General features: G+C 42.9%; 1 protein-coding gene and 1 non-coding gene across 5 annotated transcripts in view; both read right to left on the bottom strand.

Annotated features, from left to right (window-relative positions):
- ERC2 (ELKS/RAB6-interacting/CAST family member 2) overlaps window positions 1-22,058 on the bottom strand; it is a 906,943-nt gene that overhangs the window by 694,830 nt on the left and 190,055 nt on the right. The window lies entirely within an intron of this gene.
- Window positions 8,206-8,280, bottom strand: LOC132215952 (small nucleolar RNA SNORD72). Its single transcript, XR_009448649.1, has one exon. It is a non-coding gene; the product is annotated as a small nucleolar RNA SNORD72 (small nucleolar RNA).

The following is a 22,058-nucleotide window of genomic DNA, read 5'->3' as shown; positions in this document are numbered from 1 at the left end:
AAACACCATTTACTCTTTTCTTGGAACAATTTCTCATACACCAGACACCTCAGATGACTTGCTCAACTCAAAGCAACTGCTTTCATAGCCCATGTGGAATTGTAGTAACATGGCATATACAACTGAAGAGAATGTTTTTCCTTTGATTGAGCTTTTTTTATAAGCTCAATTGTATATTTGGAGAACATAGAATTTAATTCCATTAAAATTCATATTTTATACCAACACCCCAAAAATGCAATTCCATGAGCTAGACCAGTGATGGCGAACCTTTTGAGCTCGGCATGTCAGCATTTTGAAAAACCCTAACTTAACTCTGGTGCTGTGTCACATATAGAAATGTTTTGATATTTGCAGCCATAGTGAAACAAAGATGTATATTTTTGATATTTATTTTATATATTTATAAATGCCATTTAACAAAGAAAAATCAACCAAAAAAATGAGTTCGCATGTCACCTCTGATACACGTGTCATAGGTTCGCCATCACTGAGCTAGACTATTACCAATGTCAAAGGTTTTGACCCACAGTTCTTAACAATTTTTGACCATGAACCCTGGAATTTCTAGGATATACAGATGGTTTGGGGTATTTTAAGAGAATGGTTTCAATTGGAATGTAGACACCAGGACAAATAGCAGCAGTAGCAGAAACATTTTTCCTTATAGTCTTGAAACAATTCATTCTTCCTGGTTTCCTTTAGTTGACAGCTTTCAGAGCCTCCCCTGTCCAGAATCCCCTGGTCTCTTTCACCTCTTTTCCTTCTCAGGGAACCAGGTGTAACTCAAGGCCACATCTTACATTCCTCTAAAATCTGGAATCTTCCCTTAAACCCATTACCATGTACTGAGTTCTATCCAGAAGGGTTTGTCCCAACCAGGCAACTGCTTACTCATGAAGAAAAGCAGGTTGGGTTTCATCCAAGGACCAAATTTTCTGTCTTATTCCTTCGGTTTGGCTTTTCTTCTTCCTCTTTTAATTTATTTCCACCTTATCCATCCACAATCACAACAAATAATACTGAATGCCTGCTCAATACCAACCTGAGTACTGAGATGCAATAGTGAACCAGACAGGTATGGCCCCTGTCCATATGGAGCTTACATTATATTGGGGAGACAAAATTAAACAAACAATTACACCAAGAATTGTAACAGTGATACTTAACCATGCAAAGTCAAAGTATAAGTCACAAAATGGACTGCACATGGATCAAGTCTGACCAAGAAGTTTAAACAGTTGCTGTTATTTTTTTAAATAAGAAAATGTCACTACAAGTAAAGGAATTTCTGCTACTCTTTTTTAAAAAAATGACTAGCAGCTTTGCCTTTCGGCTAGCACAAATGGTTTCTGGTTCCACAGTCCTCTTCACTGCCTCTGTCTCCCTGACACTGAGCCACAGTTCAACCACCTGTCGTCACGTTTATGCTGCTGTTTGTCCCACAGACCTGAGCTATCGAACAGAGTACCCACTAGGCACACGTGACTATTTAATTTTAATTAATGAAAAGTGCAGGTCCTTAGTTGCACTAGCCACAGTAAATGCTCAATAGCTACCATAATGGAACAGCCAATAGAGACCACTCCCATCATCACAGAAGGTTTTACTATCAACAGCCCCTTTCATTCTCCACATCACACACGTGGCTCCTATAAGCATACCAGTTTACAAGCCCCGACACAGGATGATATGTGGTTGTTTAAAGAGGAGAACCAAACTGGATCTGGAAATTCAAGGAAGGCCCTCCGTGGATCTGGGATAGGAAGGACATGCCAATGTTTGTTGGTTGAAGACAGCTGAAGGAAAAGTGGTCCCGGCAGAGAGAACAATGTATAAGGGAATCTGAAGTGGGATTTATGCTTATAGAAATCTTTCCTGATCATCTAAGCTCACTTCCTATCTCCTTCCTAAAAAAACATCCCTATTTAGCACATATTCACGCAGCAGAGGGGTGCATATAAATTCAGATCTTCAGAGAACACTGCTCACTTTTATTTTTCAAGTTTCACTTGAAAAACCATCTCCATTTGAAGGGCACATACTTTTCTTCCTCTCCAATTCAGGATGATAGTTTCCAAGCCTGAGACTATCAAGGCCCCAAATGTGAAGGCCATCTGCTGAGCAGACCGTTTCCCTGGGAACAGCACATGCTCTTCTGGAGTGGATTCCACTCAATAGTTTTCCTTTCTAAAGGACAGCGACTTCTCTGTAGAAGAAGGCTTTCTCGAATTTTTTTTTTTTTTAAGAATTTGCCTCCTCTGTGAAAATGATGTGATTGGGGAGTTGTTTTGGATCCCATACTGCTAAAAGCCAAGTTTTTGCTCACAGCTTCTCAGGTGCTGGGCCTATTTATTATTTGATGCATTTTGGACCCCCAGCTGTAAAAATATGGAAGCTGTTCTGATCTTTCCACTGAGGAGACTTTGCTTTTCCTGGTCCATGCAACCAAATGACAACTAACTCCATGCAACTCGATGACAACTCCTTCTGAACCTTCACTGGTTCTGTTGGAAATAGAGAGAAAAACAAATGGCCTAAAAAGCTCACAGCTCAGGGGTAACGCAAGACATGTACATGAGTGTAATTCCTACAATCAGTGCAAAAACAGACATGTTATAGGTGTTAGAAGAACAACCAATACACGTGTTGGGAAAAACATCAAGGCGAGTGGGCATATGCAGCCTCCATCCAGGGAGGGGACTCAGCTCTCGGGCAGAACTTCCACTGACCTCTCAAAGGAAATCCAGGGGCAGCATCGGAGGCAAACACAAACCCAACTTCCCGGCCTAAGCCCTTCTGCCCACTTTCCTCTCAGAGATCCTTCAGACCAACAAGATCGAAGGTTTTATTCCCATCATCAGACTCCCGCACCCACAAAATACCTGCCGGCACCTAAAGCAGCATCTTCCACTTCATGGCCTGGTACGTTTCCAGCCTCAGTGAGGATCTCCATCACGTCGCCGGATAACAGCATCACCCTTCCTGGACTCCACATGTGTTTATTGCAAGAAAAAATATAAAACCCTCCATGCTCGAGCCCTTCCAGTTGGCCTGTCTACTAGTTGCTTGTACTTTCATCTTTACTGTGAAGCAACCTTGTTAAAAAATTTATTTTTCAGGTGCCACCCCAGATAAATCGGCCTTTTGATCAGGGAAAACGCATAGTGAAATTAAGAAAGGACACATTTTCCTTTTTCTGGGAAGGTTTTGGGGATGTCAGTCACTGTAAAAATCTTTTCCTGGGAATGCTGTCCACATCTGCAAACTGTTGCTGTAAGACCTATGCAGAAATCCATTTAAGAAGAGAGCTTTGCTCCATGATAAGCAGCCTTTCCTGGAAAATGCCAATCCGGCCTCCTCGGCTGAACTAGAAAGTCATGTTGCTTTCTTTTTCCCTATGACGGGACAGAAGGAAGTGATTCACGCACCTGAATTCCCTAAGAAATGGAAAATTTCTCACAGGAGAATGTTTTGATAGCTTTTCTTTCTTTCAAAGTCACGACGTGCATGTGAGTTTTAAGGGTTCCTTAAACTTAAGGAACTTAAGATGGGAAAGAAAGAAAACTTAAGATGGGAAAACGATAACGTGAATAATACCTTACTTAAATGAGTTCTGCCTTTTCATTTCCTTCCTCTTCTTGCATATTATCAGAAGCAAGCATGTTTGTAAATTACAGTGCAGATGGTACAAGTTTGCAGTTTCTGAAGAAGATATCACCATGCCTGCACAAATAGTTGCAGAATGTTGTCCAAGCCCCTCAACCTCTCAGACCTAGACCCGAGGGGCCCTTGCCCTGCGCCACGCACATGACAAACCTCAAAATGAAGTGTTTTTACTTTCAGTCTTTAAGGAAGTTTTGTTTTTATTTGGTAGTCACCTGAGCCAATGGGGGGGGGGGGGTGGGCGGGGGGGGGGGGGATGACGACTCCTTAGCTGAACTTGGCCCCCAGGGCAGAGGATTCTGAGCTCGTGGAGAAGATGAACACAGCCTCTGCCCTTACCAAGGACTAAAGGGGTGTCTAGGTATACCAGACTCCCCCATAACTCTGCTCCCTTCCTCCCTCCCCCCAGCTCAGAGGATGTGGACCTAGAGGCACTTAGAACCCTCTGGAAGGCCCGGGTCAAACAAGGATGGCCTATAAGTGGAGAGTCTGCCAAACCCACCTCTCTGGGGAGCTGGGCAGGTCATTCCCATTTTGGATTGGGGGCTCAGAGATCTGGGGCCTGGGCCAGCTCCCACCCTGCCCTGCTCCAGCGGAGCCAGGAGACCGCAGGACTGGCACTAGAGACAGTGAGGCTCCTGCAGCCTCCAGACGCTGGCTACAGCCCCAGGAGAGAAGGCAGGCAGAACTGGCTCACACAGCCCTCTAGCTCATTTAGATACTTGGTCTGTGGGTCTCCATCAGCGCTTGCACTGGCCTCGAAATGGTAGGGGCATCCTGCCTCGGGTTCCTTGTCTAAAATGTCACACTTTTCACTTAAATACCTTAAGGTAAAGCGAGGGAAAAATTACAATTTAAGATGTCAGGAGGAAAAAATAAAATAAGATTTATTTTTCCAGTGTTATTCCAAGAAGAAATCTTTGAATGAATTGCAACTTCTGGCTTGCCCTTTCCTACCTCTCAGGTTGCATGCCCTATAAAAAGAATGCCATTAAGTAAAACTATGGTTTGAAATGCTTGGGGATACATACACACAAAATACCACAAATACCACATTATAAAATTCTCCATGTGGTATACGAATCACAGTTTATTGCTCTCTAATGATCAATCGGCAATTAATATTTAACCACATTCTTACACGGAAGACCTTCTCTAAAATACACAAGAGGAAAAGACTATGTTGAGATTATTTCAAGACTCAGCATTCAAACCATAACTTTAAAGAGAACAAATGAACAAAGTCATGCCAAAAGGAGCCCAGTATTACACACACTGAGGAGTATTTACTCCTCTTACTTAGAAGCATTAACTTAAAAATATCTAGAGATGTCAGCTGTGAAATACTAATCTGAATTTTTCATTTTTCTGATTCTTTATATTAATCACAAAGACAGATGTGCTTACTATTCACAATGCCTAAACCATAAGCACAGTGTAAGAAACAGCGTTCCCCTTCTGATCAGAAGCATAAATAATGTTTCTATATTATGTCGGATTCCTATATATCACGGGACTGGCTGAAATGTATCTCTGGCTACTGTAAATCATAACTACAGTTCAGCGGAACCTCCTCCCTGAATGCAGAAAACAAGCACATAGCAATGAAAGCTGGGGTTACACACGACTTGAGTGTGAGTTTCTTCATAGCCCATTTTAATTGATTTATATAGACAGGAAAGAGAGGGAACATTAAACCTTTTACAAACCTTCCCAAGCTCTCCTAATTAGGCCAGTCCTGCATAAAGAACTTCATAGTTTTAGAAAATCTGAGAGCAATGAAATGAAAATGAGATAAACTGGGGGAAAACACAAATATTCCAACACCTGTTCTCAAATTCTGTGCTTCTAACAAAGGGAAAGTTATAGGTAATAGACACAGAGGGCTATGGCCAGGTTCCTCAATGGGCCACAAAATGGTATTTTTGTCCATAATTTATCTTTATGAAGAAAATCTGTGAAACAAGCCAAAAGTATCAAAGAGCACAGAAAAAGCCATGCTTGACATGAGAAGTTTATTTAACAGAACATTAACTGAGACATGTAAAGTAACTAATCTCTGTCAGGACTTACAGTACTAGTTGGGTTTTTTGGGGTTGTATTTTTTAAAGCACTTGAATCTTTATTTAAAATGTTCTCAAAATCTTTCTGTCTAGCAAATATACATGTAAAAACTAAAATATCTAAAGTAAATGGCACTGTTCTAGAAAATATGTAAGGCGGTACTAAAACAGACTCTAAGCCACCATTTATTGTAAGGCACATCTTAATTTATATCTGAAGAGAAATAAAAATCATGTCATAATTACACCATCAAGTGTGAGACGCATCCCAATTTCAGAAATGTGTAAAGTCAAGTCATTAAAATATGAAAAACACGTCCAATTATGATACTTGAAAAAGCCAGAATGAACATTTGTGTATAATAACCACTTAGCAAATACTTGTAGAATAAATGAAAGAGTGAATGACTTTACAAACAACTTTCTTGGTAGAAAAGTGGGATGAATAAAACTTCTACAAAGTTTTATGAATAAACTCTGTGATCACAGAGACAGATGGTTCTCCTTCATCAGCCCCCTCCCCTGTGACTCTGGCCCGGCTTTCTCTCCCCATTAGCGTTCCTATAAAGTTGTAGTAAAAAGCACACACTCCAACACTGGTTTTATACACATACCACATTCATACACACTCAACCACACTCTAGAGCAGAGGTCAACAAACTATGACACATGTTATACCCTGCTGCCAGTTTTGTAAAGATAGTTTTATTTGAACAGAGTCATGCTTTATGTATTGTCTATGGCTGCTTCTATCATGCTACAATGGCAGAATTGAATAATTGCAAGAGATGAAAAGGCCCGAAAGCTTCTATCATGCTTTTTTTCATAGCGACATCTACACTAATAAAAGAGAAAAATGGTAATCGGCGTACGACGCTACCCTTTTCATTGGCTAATCAGGGCTATATGCAAATTAACTGCCAACTAAGATTGGCAGTTAACTGCCAACAAGATGGCGGTTAATTTGCATATGTAGGCACAATGCAGGGAGGCGAAAGGGAAAGCAGGAAGAAGCCCCCTGCCAATGACAGTGATCGGAAACCCAGGGGGGAGCTAAGAGCTGGGGGGCAGGGCAAAGGTGGCCCTGAGGCCGCCTTTGCCCTGCCCCCCAGCCATGATCGGAGAATCAGGTGCCTTTTCCTCCCTGGCCAGTGATAGCAGGAAGTAGGGGTGGAGTCAGCGATGGGAGCTGAGCAGGGTCGAAGCTGTCAGTCCCAGGAGCTAGGGGTCCCTTGCCTGGGCCTAAAGCGGAGCCCTCGATCGCGGGGCCGCTGCAGCTGCGGGTCCCTGCTGCCCGGGCCAGACGCCTAGGCCAGAGGCGTTAGGCCTGGGCAGGGGCGGAGCCTGCAACTGCGGGGAGCTGGGGGTCCCCTGCCCAGGCCTGACACCTCTGCTGGAGGCCTCAGGCCTGGTCAAGGGGCCGATCCGGTGATTGGTGATCGGAGGGTGATGAGGATCAACTCCTCTGGCCAAGGCATCAGGCCTGGGTGGGGGGCGGAGCCGGGGATTGGGGGGATATGATGGTCCCCTTGCCCAGGACTGAAGCATGGGTCAGAGGCATCAGGCTTGAGCGGGGGATGGAGCAAGCGATCAGAGGGAGATGGGGGTCCCCTGCCCAGGCATGATTCCTGGGCCAGAGGCCTCAGGCCTGGGCGGGGGCCAGAGCCAGTGATCGGGGGGAGATGGGGGTCCCCTGTCCAAGCCTGAAACCTCTGGCAGAGGCATCAGGCCTGGGCAAGGGGCAGAGCCAGCAATCGGAGGGGTCTGGGGTTCCCCTGCCCAGGCCTGACGCCTGGGCCAGAGGCATCAGGCCTGGGCTGGGGGCAGAACCAGTGATGGGTGGAAATGAGGATCCCCTGCCCAGGCCTGACGCCTCTGTCAGAGGCGTCAGGCCTGGGCAAGGGGCCGATCCTGCAATTGGAGGGTGATGGGGGTCAACACCTGAGGGCTCCCAGTATTTGAGAGGGGGCAGGCTGGGCTGAGGGACACTCCCCCACACACACACACCCAGTGCACGAATTTCGTGCGCCGGGCCCCTAGTAAATTTATATTAAGCAAATGATGTTATAAATATCCAATAGCCCTCGGCAGAAAAAAGGTTCCCCATCCTTGCACTAGAGCATAAAGCCTTAAAGAGAAGGGGCCATATAGAAACTGGTCTTACTCTCCTAGCAGTATATGGCATCAAGCAAAGAGCAGATAATGTATGCTCAGTGGTAGATTTTAGTAATCTAAGGGCACCACACCTCTAAGTTAACCTGAAAGGCCTTGTGACACACATACCTTTTCCCACTTATCTTTATCCAGGCTACTTCCATTTCTAGAGGAATCGCTCTGCCCTCCATTTTACCTTTTGGTACTATTAAGATTTAGTATATAACTCAGTGCCACACTTGCTGTCTGACTAATGCAGAGACTAACTCCATCTATCTTCCTGATTAGGTTCATTGAATAGATGCTTTAAAAAAACAACAGATTTTAATGAGTTAGATGCTGACATCAATATTGAATTCATATGTTCAGACATTTATTTTTACATCCCTCACTGAATAGACGCTTTGAGGTTCTTCGCTTTGAGGGTCATCGATTGTCTTTCACACAATAAACAATACATACAAAGAAGCATTAGCCTCCTAACAGCAATCAAGGCACCAATTATTTGCCAGTTAGGCATGCCCTTTGTGCTACTCTAGATAAAGAGCTACTAAATAGAATTAGACACAACACCCACCCTCACTTAGACTTAATCTCCTTAAACTCATTTCAAAGTAAATAGCATGATAGTTAACAGAACCTCGAGTTGATGACAAGGGGAAGATCCACTAAGTCATTCAATCAGAACTTTTAGGTACTTGCTGTGTGCAAAGGCCCTGGGGCAGCTGGAAGGATGTACAGTCATGGCTCCTTATCTTGAGCTTTGTACAAGACAGCAACAAGGGTACTGCTGTGACCAGCTCTAATAAAAGGCAAACCAAAGAACACAGACCTTTGGGTTCCTGAAGAGGAAAGGATTCATTTTGAGAGGGTTGGGGATTGAAGAAGGAAAAAGAGATCTCATGAAGGAGGTTTTAGGGTAGATTTTTAAAAAGAGAAGAAGAACCCAGCTGGTATGGCTCCGTGGTTGAGCCGTGACCCATGAACTAAGTGGTCACCAGATCTAGTCCAGTCAGGGCACATGCCCAAGTTGTGGGCTTGGTCCCCAATGGGGGGCATGAAGGAGGCAGCCAGCAGATGTTTCTCTCTCGTTAGTATCTCTATCTCTCGATCCCTCTCCTTCCCTCTCTCTCTAAAATCAACAAAAACGTATTTAAAGGAGAAGAAGAAAAACCTTCCTGTGTGAGGAAGGAATAACGGCACGAAGATGGGGAGGCATCGTGCCTGGTGCATCTGTACGTGCTCAACGAGGAGAGCTACTATCACACAATCACGAAATGGACCTATTCTGTGCCAGGCGATATATCTGGGAGCAAGACAAGTTCTCACTAAAGACAGGAAAACTTCCTCTAAAGCTGACTGCATATTGCCATCACTCTGGTCTAAGGAGAACACCGTGTGGGTGAGGAATATGGTGGGAGACAAGGCTCAACACACAGGCTAATCCTAAAGAATACTGTCACGCTTTAAATATCTATATAATAAATTAAATGCACGTATATTTAATATCTTGTGAGTTCTGCTCACATTTGAGGGCACTGGAGATCACTTTAACACTAGTCTTCAAAACCAGTTGTTTTTATAGCAAAGTACAGGGCAAAACCTGAATTCAACTCACTATGAAAAGTACCACTACGCCCTCTCCAGTGCTCAAGCTCGCTCACATTGAGCAATACAGAAGGGACCCAGTGTACGTCAGCACAGCAGCCGATGTACCGCTCACTAGCTGTGGATTGGAGGTTATTTCCAAATAACTTTAACTTAATACACACTCTACAGTTTGCCAGACCTGTATTTTTGTGTGTTGATGAACACACACCTTTAGTTTTATTTTTAAAAGCAACAAAAGTCCCTCCACTACCTAAATGCTTCTTTATAAAGTAGCTTCAGAAGTGGTGAGAAGAACATGCTTTTAGCAACTTTAATCCCCAAACAGCAGCCCCATGGCTTTCTCGGCCATGTCCCACCAACTCTCATGTCCTAGCTGGACTGTTTCCTAAAAGCCAGCTTCCTTTGCCTCTCCCAGAGTACACTTCTTCCCCAGTCATCACAGTAAGTCAATTCCCAGGTAAAATACTTATCCTCATGACTTGCCTTCCCCTGATATAGAAGAGCAATTTAATATTTAAACATTCAATAAAATAAACAAAATGCTTCTTGGCTAATTTATCCTCACTTACATATGCTTATTAGGCTAACCCAGGGCTTCTCAACCTTGACACACTGACATTGGAGACCAAATAGTTATTTGTTCTGCGGGCTGTCCTGTGCTTTGTGTAACGTTGAGCAGCATCCCTGGCCTCTTACCCACTAATCGCCAGTGGGTAAGTTTGGCTGTCACATCACACTGTGACAACCAAAACTGTCTCCCGTCACTGTCAAATGTCCTCTGGAGGTAGAACCATCCCCTGTTAATAATCACTGATCTAAACTCATTAGTTCCATTTTATAGCAATAGTAAAAGGTAACCTATATTGAGGTTTACAATTGGCCATCCATGATCCCAATCATGTTTATAAGTTAACTCATTTAATCCTCACAATACCTCCTTTTAAAGATGAAGAATTACTCAGAGAAGATAAGTGTCTTATCTAAGGCCAGACAGAACCATTTATTGAATACAAGCCCACTGATGTCAGAACCTTGGCTCTTAACTACTTCACCAGTTTGCCTTTCTTAAAGGCACAAAACTGACAGCAGTAGACCAGGTACAGTCTCTCTCTTTCTTCCCTATTTTGTGACCCAGCACACATTAAGGACATATCATTTGGATAGCAAGAGCTCTTACATCTTCCAAGGAGTAAAATTCAACTGTTTAACAACTGGTGTCGCTCAGGCATGAGCGAACCCATGGTCCTAAACAACACATATGAGTATGCCCAGCCTCCTAATGCCACAGGCTGAATGCCATCTGCATTTTCAACTGAAGTTTTGTTTTGCCCAAGCGGGCACTGCCCGGTCAAAAGCAGCCATTTATAGAGCACCTACAAGGCACAGAGCACCAAAGCTGGACATGGATACTAAAAAAAGTTAGAGACCAGATCCTTGCTTTTAAGATATTTGAAATCTCATGGGGCCAAAGCACCCATAAAATGACTTAGGAAGACTTACAGCACATCACAATGGCAATAACCTCAACTAAAGGTAAGGAGAACCCAAGTTAACTGCATCAAAACTTAGAATCCTATATAATAAAAGGCAAACATGCAAATAGACTGAATGGCGGAACAACTAGAACACCTGAACAACCGGTCGCTGTGACGTGCACTGGCCACCACAGGTCGTGTGCAGAACATGGCAGGCGTCAGCTGCAGTGGGATGGGAGAGCAGGTGAGTGGGGGCTCCAGACCAAGGTGGGGTACCGGTTGCTGCCATCAGGGCGAGCCTCTGGTGGTTACTGAAAATTCTTTGCTCCCGTGCGCCGGGTCCCACCGGGCGCTTGTACCTGCTGCCGGCGCCAGCCCTTCTCGCACCCACTGCTGGCACTGGAGCTGCCACTTGCACCCAGTCCCAGCCCCACTCGCACCCGCAGCCAGTGCCCGGTGCCAGTCCCGATCGCTCAGCACCATCAGCAGGTACAAGCAGCGGCCGGCCCCTGATCGTCCCTGAGGGCTTCTCCACCTCCCCCGCTCCTAAGGGGTGATCAGGGCAGCAGCCACTGCTGGCACAGGTCCCAATAGCTCCGTGCCTTCAGTGTGTGTGAGCGGTGGCAGCGGGAGCGGGGCTGCCAGCAGACAGGGACAGGGGGAGGGAGCGTCGCAGCGGGAGGGGCCAGGCGGAGGCATGGAGGATGGGCTGAGACCTGCCCCTGTGCCTACCGCAGCCTCGCAGCCCACAGTTCCTTTCAAGCTGCACGAATTTGTGCACTGGGCCCCTAGTTATAGAATATTTTTCTTAGAAACAATTTTTAGAAGCGAGTAATCAAGCAGGCTAATAAAATGTTGTGGATTAACAGTACTTAATGAGCTTATTTAATGGATGTGAAAATGACCTCCAAATTCACCTATCAGTTTGTTTAGATGAATACAGCTTTCTATGACGGCTGAAAGTTATTTGTGCTCTTTAGTAGGATAAACATTTCCCTTATGCTCCTGTGTAATATATTAATTTGCTTAGCAAATCCTTTGCAAAGGTAAACTTTGGCCCAGCCCATACAAACTGGCACAAATTCTAAATGAGTGGATTATTAATTAATTAAGCTTTTACCTCAGAAATAACTGACCTTACAACTATTAAAGACAATCAGAAGTAATGTGGGGGAAGGGTGGGGGGAAGGGGGCTTTCACCCAGTTTCTCTGCCTAGTAGAATAACTTGGGCCCCATTTCCAGGTTATTGATCTGGGGAGGGACTTGCTGTTTGCATTTTTTTTTTTTTTTGGTCCTTTAAATCTTTTTTTTTAAACCTTTTTGTTGAAAGTATTACCTATGTTCCCTTTTTCTCCCATTAACCCCTTATAGCCTGCCCCTGCCCCTGCCCTCCACCCCCACCCCAGGCCTCCATCACCCTATTGACTGTGTCCATGGATTATGCATATATGCATACAAGTTCTTTGGTTGATCTCTTCCCACCCAACCCCACCTTCCCTCTGAGATTGGACAGTCTGTTCCATACTTCTATGTCTCTGGATCTATTTTGTTCATCAGTTTATCTTGTTCATTAGATTCAAAGCTCCTCAAATTGTTCTAATGAGACCCAGGGCTGAGCACAACTGGACCAAAGGAATGTCAGTGCAAACTAGGTATCAGGAACGCTCCACACCCCACTGCAGACAGGAGGCTCTTGCAGCCCAGAATCGATCAACTCTTCTACCAGCTCCTACTCTGTAACCTGAGGTAGGTTTACTTCTCTCTGATCTTTAGCTTCTTCATCTATAAAATGAAGGTGTTCAGTGGAGTAAATGAGGAAAGCAATGTAAAGCTTAGCATACTGACTAAAAGTACTCACTATATTTTATTTTTTTAATTTATGTTTATTGTTGAAAGTATTACAGGTGTCCCCTTTTTTACCCTTTGACCCCCTCTCCCTACTCCCTCCCCCTCCTCAGGTCTTCACTGCATTACTGTCAGTGTCCATGGGTTATGCATATATGCATGTAAGTTTTTTGATTAATCTCTTCCCTCCCCACCCTTCTCCCCACTCCCCACCCCACCCCCGCCTTCCCTCTGAGAATCATCAGTCTGCTGCATGCTTCCATGTCTCTGGATCTATTCTGTTTGTCAGTTTATTTTGTTCATTAGATTTCACATATAAGCGAGATCATATGATATTTGTCTTTCTCTAACTGGCTTATTTCGCTTAGCATAATAATCTCTAGGTCCTTCCCAAAGGGTAAGAGGTCTTTCTTTTTTATTGTTGCATAGTATTCCATGGTGCAAATGTACCACAGCCTTTTTATCCACTCATCTACTGATGGGCACTTGGGATGTTTCCAGATCTTAGCTATTGTAAGTAACACTGCTATGAACATAGGGGTACATATTTTCTTTCTGATGGTGTTTCAGGATACTTAGGACAAAGTCCCAGAAGTGGGATTCACTGGGTCAAATGGTTACTACAGGCTTTTCAGAAGAGATGACTTTTCAGTTGCATATTGGTCTTGATGGTAAAAATAAACCTATGTGCCTCTAATAATTTTTCATTTTACCAATTAACTTCTTTTTAAAAAGGGGTCACAAAATTCAATGATATACTATGGGGACTTCCTGTTTATAATTGACATGCAATCTAAAGAACAAACTGCATTTGCCCATCAGGCATCCACAATCCAACTGATGTGTTATTCTTTGCCACTTAAATCTTTGAGGTCCCTGAACTATTTCCGACAGCCCTCCTACCCTTTTCAACAATTACGCAAACATGTGCACCAGCCCCAAATGCTAAGGCAAAAATATGTTTTCATCTACATGGTTCCTTGCAATAACTAATCTTGCAAACACAATAAAGTCAATTCCAGGCGGAGCTGAATTTTTTACAGTATTAGTTATAAACCCCAATAATAATTTATAATGGAAATTCTGAGATGTCCCCCACTATGGAGGATGTTGGTCCTGGGCCCAACGACAGAACATGTGTTCACAGGCGCACACAACTGTATGTGTGCAATATGCACACACAGAAAAGGGTTCCTTTCACTTAACTCAAATTTATTCAGAACAGTTTTATGTTATTTATTTTCATGAGTTTTAGACAAGATCTTTTTTAGCACATTACAGAGGCCTGGAGGGGCTTTCTGCATAAAAGACAAAGCCAACCACTGTTAATGCAAAGTATAGTAACTCAGTGTTTTGAGAAATACGGCCAAACAGATTTGAATATGAAGCCATTGGGCCAAGAAATCTTGGTGTCTAGAGCTGAGAGCAAAATTGGCAGTTGAGTTCGCACTATCAGGAGACTTCTTGCTACCTTATGGCCTCTTGGCGTAGCCTGACTCAACGTTACACAGATTCATATGCATGCTCCACAAAACATTCAGGATGGAATATTTCCTATCATTCATGTGGTGATAAAACAGAAGTCATGAAAGACTGGGTCTGTGGTCTTTGCTGGGCCTCTGTGTGACATTGCTTAACATTAATCCTTCTAACACTCAGCGTGTTCATCTGAAAAATGCCATAGAAATAGCATCTATGGAGCTCTTGCTCTTGGGAGCACGCCCACGCCTTTCCCATCCCCGCAGGTGTGTCCCCTTTACCTTGCTTTTTCTCCTAAGCTCCAAGAGCCCTCCCTTTCCCTCTGAAACTTGTTTCCTGAAGCCATTTCTTCTGCAGCTCACTTCTACCTCCGTGACTTTCTAAATAAACTTTTGCTGATGGTTTGAAAGAAAAAGAAAAAAATAGCATCTATCCCAACAGGCAGCTGTGGAGATTAAATGAGCTAATACATGTAAAATGCTTGGAAAAATAAATGCTCAATACATATTAACCAAGATAATGATTATCTGTCTTACCTGACATTTCCATTATTAAGCCCAATCATGAAATTTACATCAAAATTCTCAAACAGATATTCTAACACCAATTGTTTTACACTCTACTATGCTAAGAACCCAGCACCCCACGGTGAACTAAAAACTAGGCCCCATGCCATGCTGAACATTATGGAAGAAAAAGCTAAAAGAAAACACACGTGCACAACAATTAAAGCAACAGATAGCAGCAGATCTGATAGTCATGCTAAGAAAATCACAGCTCAGACAACCTACCTGTAGGAAGTCTGAGAATTTTAATGCCCGTGGGGCACTATTTGAGGTTCATAAAGCATCTTTACTGGAATAAGATTTAAGAGGCCTTACAAAGATCTTTACCTTCAAAAACTAGTATTGAAAGAGCAAGATGAGACACTAGTCGCAGAGTTTGGTTTCTTATCCTCCCCCTCCCCACCCTCCACCCTCACTCACACACACACAGACAGACTGACACACATACACACATATTTCAGGTAATTCAGGAAGCTGTTCAGGAAGCCTTCTCGTTATATTTTTAAAAGCTCCCTTTCCATCATTAAAAAGGCACACATTTCTAATAGGTAAACATCCTTCAGTTGAACAAGCTCGAAGTATGACTATTCCTAAGTACAGTTGCCTTTATTTTCCAAAACTCCTGGGCACACTTAAACCAACGTGTGAAATTCCATGAACTCCAGGCAGGAGGTGAGGGGGTGCTAAAGTGCTTACGCTCACAACAGTGAGACCCAGTGAAGGACAGACGGACTAGCCCACAGAACAGCAAAATCTGAGTGCGTAATAGCAAATTATTTTTAATAAAGGGCCAATCAAAAGTTTACTAGAACATGAAGGAGACTTTAAGAGACCACTTTACACAGCCTGCTGGAAAGCGAGACCTTCTGAAGGTGCACGCCACCTGAATGTAACAGTAGTTCAGTCCCCTGACAACATCATTCACACGCGGATGGCTGAGGACACTGCTCACCGATCAGAGAAAATAAAGAGGGTCCCAAGGACCACCAGAGTCTCAAAGTCTCACAGTTCCACGTTTCAGGTTGGTCAATAGAACAACCCAAATGTCTAATTAAATTTTGTCTGGCTAAAGTCTCATGTGAAAACATTTTTTTTTTTAAAGAAGATATACTGGCATTGTTCAAATACTGGTAGTGTTTTTTTTAAAAAGTTAGCTCTTGTGAGAAAAAAAATTAATATGCTATTTCACTCTTGGCTGATATTAATGCTTATAGTCGACACAACTGTTTTATTTTTAAATGGCTTGTAAGACATTACTAGGATGGCCTTAGAATCCATTTGATAACTGATCTGCACTCTCCCAGTGCATGGGAAACGCAAGCTCCAAAAATGTCCAAAGAGAAACCAATCAAAAATAAAAAGTAAATCTCATTCAAGGGTGCCATCTAGTGGGAAAAATCGGGTGGCTGTCATGGTGCTAAGCAACATTTGGATGGTATGTTTAAAACCCCAGGATCTTGGATTTGGAAAAAACTTAGTTCAGTGTTTCCCAAAAATATGTTCCTTGCTAACAGTATTCTGTCATCAAATACACTCAAGACATGCTGGGTGAAACACTGTGGAAAATAGGTCTTTGCTACAGAATGTCTCACAACCTAGAATATGCTCACACACGTTGGGACTCTCCAAAGGGAGATGCAGCATTTCTCACATGTATTTGATCAGCGCCAGCTCTTTACGTGTGGATGTCTCTGAACACCTCACAGACCACCGGAGCTTCTCAAAACAATGTTTAGGCCATGCGGATCTACTGCAGCTCCTCCCTCCACACTTACCCAGGAGGTCTCCAGCAGTGTAAATAACTTGCCCTGGTTCCCAGGACTGCCCGAAGCCCCTCAAGCCCACTGCAGGTCTGTCTTTGTAACTGAGGGTGAGTGGGGGTGACCTGAGGACACTCTCCTTTGTCCCTCTTCTCTGGCATTAAAATTCTATTGTGCCTGTAAACTAGAAGGACATCCTATTGCACTTAGAATAAATAGACTTAAAACTAAAAATAATATTCCTCTTTCAAGTTTTGATGGTTATCATTCTTTAAATCTGGGTACAAATTGATCTTAATGTACATATCAACATGGGTGATAGTTCACCTCTATAAACTGTGCTAACTTTAAAGTTATATTTTCGCAGAAACACAACTTACGTGCGTGAAAGTTATTTCTGGTGACTCCCATACATGTCCCATTTGAGTGTAAGCCAAAGGGACAACCACAATACCTAATAGTGATTATGCAAATCAAAAATCAAAGAAGTATGGGCTAAAATGATAAGCTTGAAGGCGGGTCTTATGTACCTCCCCTACCTACCTCAACTACATAGGACAATACACAGGATAATAACAATGGAATTACAAAAGCAGCTTCCAAAGGTATTGCTACAAATTATCCTGAAAAACTAAAATACACTTTCATTCTGCTGTGTTTATGCACATCCCGAGGAACCTATGATGCACCAGTGACACAGTTCCTTTCGGGGAACTGAGTTCAGATGGTGACGGCTCCCCATCCTCTAGGGATGGACGGCCAGAGCCAAAGTGTCCTGTTACCGGTCCTCTGTACCTCCTGAGCTGGCTCCATAGCCCACTCCCTTCTCTTAAGATTGAAAAATAGGATAATGATAACTTCAATGAAGAATAAAGAAATAAATGCAAGTAATAAAGTTACCTTGTTACTTTTAAAATCATTTTGATGGTTATTTAATATTCTGTCACTGCTACTTTCTGTATTTGGAAATTTTTTAAGTTTTCTCTTATTTAAAAGAATGTTCTCTTATTTAAAAAAAAAAACTTAAGTTTTCCCTTATTTTAAAATGGGGGGAAATTGTTCTCAGTTTCTTTGGGCACAAAACTCTTTCTATTGTAAGAATTATCTCCAAAGGAGAGATTCCAGAAGAAGTATTATAAGAATCAAAGGTTAAGACTCATTTATAGTGACAAGTTTTTTTCCTACCGCGGTTGTCCCAATTTATATAAAATCTCTGATGTCTTATCCCTCCGTTCTAAAAGGGAGCCTTGAGAATAACCATAGGTGTGCAGACCCCTCTCGTGTGGTCCAGGTCAGAATGCACAGCCACTGAAAGGCTCAGGTGTCCGCACACACATTTAGACTTGAATGTGAAGAACTGGCTCCCATATTCGAGATGCAAGTTGTAAAGATTCCCAAAACTCTAAAGCCATAAGTTTCCAAAGGACTTGTACTTCTGATAGGAAAAGAAAGGGGGGAAGCCTGACCAGCCTGGCTCAGAGGTTGAGCATCAACCTATGAACCAGGAGGTCACAATTCGATTCCCGGTCAGGGCACATGCCTGGGTTGCGGGCTTGATCCCCAGTGTAGGGCATGCAGGAGGCAGCCAATTGATGATTCTCTCTCATCATTAATGTTTCATCTATCTCTCTTCCTCTTTCCTCTCCCTTTCTCTCTGAAATCAGTAAAAATATATTTTTTTAAAAAAAAGAAAGGGGGGAGGTTCTTAATTAGGACCCCAAGTCTCAAAGCGCTAACAAGAGATTTAACACGTACATATAGGATTGGTGTTTTAATCAGATTAACAGAGACCCAAGTACAGAGTGGAAAGTATTATCAGTGAGACAAAAGTATTGTCAGTGAGACTGGATGGGTTAGGAGAAGGCTGGTGTCCAAGTTTGAAATTGGCACTGCTTTGTACCAGAGAGCTGGCTGTGGTTTCTTTAGATCTGCCCTGGAAGGCTATGGCTTAGGCTGCTTGTGGATTCCAGCAACATGACGGGGTGTTGTAAAGTGACTCTAAGAGGAAAGAACTGATCTGAAAGACTTACTGGTCCCTCCCACATGCCCCCAACTCCCACTAAGCCCAAAAGTTAACTTTCCTCAGGAGTCCCTAAGCCACACACCACTTTTTTTTACTTCTAAAACTCTTTTGCTTTCTGAGGATTTTCTGACAGGAACCACAATTGTTTTCAAAGGCTTGGCTCTGAGTTGGATGCACAGCACATTAGAGACAGCTAATCCGCTAATCCACTGAGAGGAGGCTCAGCCCTGGGTTATTTTTCTTTCCTTACCTTGCTCAGAACAGGATTCCCAACATACCAAGTAGTCAGCTCATGCTGCCACACAATTGAGCAGTCATTCATTCATTCCTGTATTTACTGTGCCCTTGTTATGTGTCAGGCTCCATGCCAGGTTCTGAGAACCCAAAATGGATGTTAAGTCCACAACTCCAGCCTCATTCATTTACCAGGTAAGCCAATTTCCCTGAGCCTCAGTTTCCTCAACTGTGGCATGTGGATTAATAACGGTACCTGCCTTAAACTATTAAATAATTGCCCCGCTGGTGTGGCTCAGTTGTTGAGCATTGACCTATGAACCAGGTGTTCACAGTTCGATTCCCCATCAGGGCACATGCCCAGGTTGTGGGTTCCATCCCCAGTAGAGGGCGTGCAGGAGGCAGCCGATCAATGATTCTCTCTCATCATCGTCATTTCTATCTTTCTCCCTCTCTCTTCCTCTCTGAAATCAATAAAAATACATATGAAAACATTAAATAATTATACATATCTCTCAAATTAAGTGAAATAATATACATGATTCCCAACACCTGTTAAATATTCAAAAAGTGTACCTTAGTCACTAATATGAAAACATTGGAAGCACAATTAATTTAGCTGTCTCTGGTTAAAAATAGTCAAAGCAATTGTTAATAGACAACATATGTAATACCTTAATCAATAAGGAAAATAAAAATATTTCCATGAAATCCCCCCCAAAAAAATCCTGTATAAATTAAACTATCATGTGCTTATTATGAAAAACTGGTAAAATATAGAAAAGCAATATCATCCATCTTATCATATAATAATCACTCTTATCTCCTTCTATATCTATTATTTTCATTGTTGAAATCACACTATATCTACAGTTGGTTTGACTTATTGTGGTAAAATATACCAAAAATAAAATTTGCCATTTAAAAAAGAATAGACCATGTGAACAATATAACCTTATATTTGATGTCCAAATATACCAGGTAGAGGAAAAGTAGGTTTACAGTTGTTCATATGAAAAATAATACAATAATTAATAAATAATAATACAAGAATAAACTGCGTTTCGTGTACTCACAACTGTAAACCTACTTTTGCCCACCCTGTATAATGCTATATCTCTATAAATGAATATCAATGTAGCCTATGAATTCCTAAATCCAATCCCTGGAGATTAAAGGTACAGGTGACTTAACCTTGCAATTAAAAGTAACTCAGTCATCACTAGTTACTTAAAAGACCATCAGTCTTTTCAGATTCTTTTATTTCCCCATTTCTCATCTACCCCTGACTTCCTGACACTGGGAAAGCAACTCTGGGGCATGCCTGCCATCTACAGGTGGTGTCATGTCAGAGTAGCTGGTGCCAGCTGGTTTGCATGTTGACTTCTGGCATCAACTACTGATGACAATAGCCCCACCATGGACTCCAACAAGACCCACCAAGTCTTTCTGCTGCCCATCCAGGTCTCCCCAATCTATCAACCCTCTCAGCATCTGCCACAGCTCCCCGTGAGGACGCAGGACCTCTCTGCTGCTGTTCCCACGCCACACGGGAGCTTGGGTCCTCTATGGCTGTCCTCAGCTACCACCACTTCACTCACGAGGTCAGGTGAATGTGCATCTTCTGGTCTCCCTGGGCACAAGCTCAGCTCCCCCGCTGCCCTAGATTCCTCCTGAATTATCTTGGGAGATTTCTGAATCTGAGAAGACCGTATCTCATTCTCCCTTCCCTGTGTGACACGGGGCAGGGTGCACAGGGTCTCTTCCGGGTAGCCACTTGCTTTGCAACTCCAACCACATCCCCTTTGGAAAAAAAATGGGTCAATATACTTAACTACTTAATGGTTATGACCTTTTGAAGTGCTTCATTAACCAGTTTCCTTCTCTGTATAATAGGGATAATAATTACCCATCTCACAGGGACACTATGAGGATTAAATGAGAAAATATAAGTAAAACCTCTAGAATGAAGCAAGTGCTACCCACCCCTTCTAGGTTTTCCCTTCCAGGTGACCTTCTAGTCACTGCATTCATATGTATAAAGTGTGCTTGTTCCAATAATAAAACCCATCCTCCCTGATCTTACACCCTGAAAATTCATTTGCAAACACGTGTCCCAAGTTTCTGCCCACAAAAATTAGTAAGACCTTGCAATACTTTTGGCATATAAAATACCTTAATGCATCATGGCTCAAAGTCTTCATTCATCAAGCATAGCAAGCTTGGCAACCACCTACAGTTTAGGTGACTTAATCTGAACAGCCTCAAGCCTCATCCTTATCTCCCAACCCCAAGGCTTGACTTCCCACCCTGGTTTAATCTTGCAACTCACATTTAGATTTTCACTCAAGTTACAAAAATCAAAACACTTGAGGAAATTAGGTAAGTAAGAGGCCATTGCCCATGGCATCAGTTCAAGGCCAAATTAATGTATTGATTTTTAAAAATTAGAGCAATTTGGCAGATTTTCAGCCATTATCTTGTGAATATGAACTTCTCCCCTTCAGCAACTCTAATCATACCTTCCTTTTTAATTCTGATTGCACCACAGAAATAAATTTAGCAGCTTTGCCTACAAAGAGAGAAAATGGGGCTGCCAGACACCTAAAAGCAATTTCCAGCAAGTCAGTAATCGCAGAGGTCCATCTCAGCTTTCAAATTCACACTGAGGATTTTTTTTTAAGTTGGAGACATCCTGTCAAGGTAACAACCACTGCAGCTCACAATGAAGATGCATAATGAGACATCGCAGAGAGACCCTCTGCATCAGATCAGCAGCTTTGACAGTACTTTTCAAAGAGAACAATCCTGTCTTCCCTCTTCTCAAGTCATATCCAGAAGCCCAGCAGAGCAAATAGGGCAGCCAAAATGCTCTACATGATACAGGACTAGGGTAGGGGCTCAGGTGCCTCAGCTCGCCCTGCTGGGTCTCACCCCATGGCCTGCCTCACAGACTCCCTCAGCACTGCCTCAGATGATCTCCCAGACCAGGGGTCGGCACATTTTTTTCCATAAAGAGACAGATAGCGTGCACTTTCAGCTTTGCAGGCCATGCGGTCTCTGTTGCAACTGCTCAACTCTGCTGTTATAACATGAAAGCAACCACAGACAATATGCAAACGAATGTTTGTGCCAGTCCCCCAATAAAACTTTATCTAACTAAACAAGTAACCAGCTAGAC

The sequence above is a fragment of the Myotis daubentonii genome, chromosome 14 (genome assembly GCF_963259705.1).
Source record: "Myotis daubentonii chromosome 14, mMyoDau2.1, whole genome shotgun sequence".
In the NCBI taxonomy this organism is placed as follows: domain Eukaryota; kingdom Metazoa; phylum Chordata; class Mammalia; order Chiroptera; family Vespertilionidae; genus Myotis; species Myotis daubentonii.
Note: the sequence above shows the minus strand (reverse complement) of the source record. Positions and strands in the feature narration are given on the sequence as shown.